The sequence below is a fragment of the Argentina silus genome (genome assembly GCF_951799395.1).
Source record: "Argentina silus genome assembly, contig: scaffold_294, whole genome shotgun sequence".
Taxonomy (NCBI): Eukaryota; Metazoa; Chordata; class Actinopteri; order Argentiniformes; family Argentinidae; genus Argentina; species Argentina silus.
The window spans coordinates 1-2,500 of NW_028153128.1; the positions used below are offsets into that span (position 1 = coordinate 1).

Genomic DNA, 2,500 nt, shown 5'->3' on the forward strand with positions numbered 1-2,500 from the left:
AGGACCCGAGGGGAGGAGAGGAGGAGAGGAGGAGAGGAGAAGAGGAGAAGAGGAGGAGGGAGAAGAGGAGAAGAGGAGGAGGGAGAAGAGGAGACGAGGAGAGGAGGATGGAGAAGAGGAGGAGAGGAGGAGGGGAGGAGAGGAGAAGAGGAGGAGAGGAGAAGAGGAGGAGAGGAGGAGAGGAGAAGAGGAGGAGGGAGAAGAGGAGACGAGGAGAGGAGGATGGAGAAGAGGAGGAGAGGAGGAGGGAGAAGAGGAGGAGAGGAGGAGAGGAGAGGAGGGGAGGAGGGAGAAGAGGAGGGGAGGAGAGGAGGATGGAGAAGAGGAGGAGGGAGAAGAGGAGGAGAGGAGAAGAGGAGAGGAGAAGAGGAGGAGGGAGAAGAGGAGAGAGGAGGAGGGAGAAGAGGAGGAGAGGAGGATGGAGAAGAGGAGGAGGGAGAAGAGGAGGGAGAAGAGGAGGAGAGGAGGAGAGGAGGAGGGAGAGTTGTCATGCTCCACCAGGCTGTCTGTAGGTAGGTCACTGCTCACAGCTCGATCACGGTTAACCTTCATTAACGAAAGGATGCTCCGCTCCCACAGCTCGATCCAGATAACCTTCTGCAGATCATCAAGGCTAATTCGCCTATGCTGCTAAAGATACTGACATACGGTCTGTGAAAGAAAAAAAAGACATCTACTCCCATACGGTATCCTGTCAATATAGCGATTCCCATATACCTTGTGCTGAATGGCAACTCATATCGATCCGTATGATGTTCCAGGTTGATAAGGGAGACATTAGACGTGTCTATTGTCTAAACGTAGAAAAACAAGCCTCAGGCTAAACATATCAAGATATCAGGAATCTGGAATTATCTGGAATTAAATAGCCAATCACAGCAAAACATCATCATGAAAGCAGCCTCTTCATTGGTTGGTTTCTGTAGCCTAATGGGGCCTTCCCACAGCTATTGGTCGGATCGGTAGGCGTACGTTGTGTGTGGGCTTTGTTCATGTTTGATCAGGGTTCTGAAACGCCTGGGCATCGGGCTTGTGATGTGTATGATCAGAGGAACATGAAACATCTCTGAATCAACCCGTAGGTCAGCATCGATGAACCGGACCAGGCTGTAGAGCTTTAAACCACTCTGACGGCACTGATTTTCAATGAAACACATCGTATTTTAGAATTTGTATTTTTTATTGCAGCGAGACAATATGTCATATAAAACCTTATATCCCATTAACACACAAGAAAATGATCAAATCAATAAATACAAATGAAGATAAATACATAGAGCTTCGCAAGACTGCAATTCCCATCATCCAGACATTCAATTGTGCTGCTTCCCTACACGTCTCCCATTCACATTGAAACAGCTTCTGTCAAGTTCTGCTTATAAGCTGCTTATAAACTGCTTATAAACTATCGCACAGTTTTGCTAATTATTCCGTGAGAGGGTATTCATATCATTGGCTTATGGAGGTATAAACCGATTATTCTTGGAACTTGTAAACATATACAAATCATAAAACCATGTTTTGTTAATGAGCAAGTCATAGGCGGACTTTCAAAAAGCCTGTTCCCGATGCATCTAGTTATACACGTGTGAAAGCACAACAAAAAGGTGAATTAAAGACTGTAAAGTGCTCTAATATTGCTTCACAAGAGAAGAATCTTCTCAGGACTTCCATTTGTTTCCCTCAACCCTTTACAAAGTGATCCCTTAAAATGTGGAATAGTTTCCCGGACTAGGGCATAGAAGGCCCGTGTCTCGGTGTAACTACACAACAACAGAACAAATATGAAACTGAATTTGGCCTCTTTCCTTCATTATCTGCGACGCAAAGCTAACATGTACCTGACTGTGTCTCCAGCCCAGGACAGCAGACTAGCTACACATCTAACATGTACCTGACTGTGGTCTCCAGCCCAGGACAGCAGACTAGCTACACATCTAACATGTACCTGACTGTGTCTCCAGCCCAGGACAGCAGACTAGCTACACATCGGCGCCGAGCTAAAGTGGTTAGCGAGTAAAGATGTAGCACTAAAACAACTGTTAACTACTGTTAACATTCCCAGTTTCACACCCAGTTCCCTCATACTGTACATTCTCTGTCTCTCCCTGTGTGTATTGGTTGTGGCTCAGGTGATATGGTATGCTCCAGTGTAGGGGTCGGGGGTCGGGGGGGGGGTTAGTGTGGTGTGGTGTAGTGGTAGTGGTGGAAGAGGTGAAGGGTACTTTCAGAGTGGTATAGTCCACAGTGGCAGGACTGGTCCTGACTGGCCACTATCACACGTGGTACGTCTCCTGGACACGACCCTCCTCTCCTCTCCTCTCCTCTGCTGTCCTGTCCTGTCCTGTCCTCTCCTCTCCTGTCCTCTCCCCCCCTCTCCTCTCCTGTCCTCTCCCCCCCTCTCCTCTCCTCTCCTCTCCCCTCCTCTCCTCTCCTGTCCTCTCCTCTCCTCTCCTCTCCTCTCCTCTCCTCTCCTGTCCTGTCCTCTCCTCTCCTCTCC

The 2,500-nt window shown here is 48.4% G+C and overlaps 1 protein-coding gene across 1 annotated transcript in view; it reads right to left on the minus strand.

Moving 5' to 3' along the window:
- Positions 1–1,161: 1,161 nt before the first annotated feature.
- slc9a8 (solute carrier family 9 member 8) overlaps positions 1,162–2,500 on the minus strand; it is a 22,823-nt gene continuing 21,484 nt past the window's right edge. The window contains exon 16 of the mRNA XM_083697689.1: positions 1,162–2,500. This exon is cut by the window's right edge and continues 295 nt beyond it. The gene's annotated coding sequence lies outside the window, so the exon portion shown is untranslated.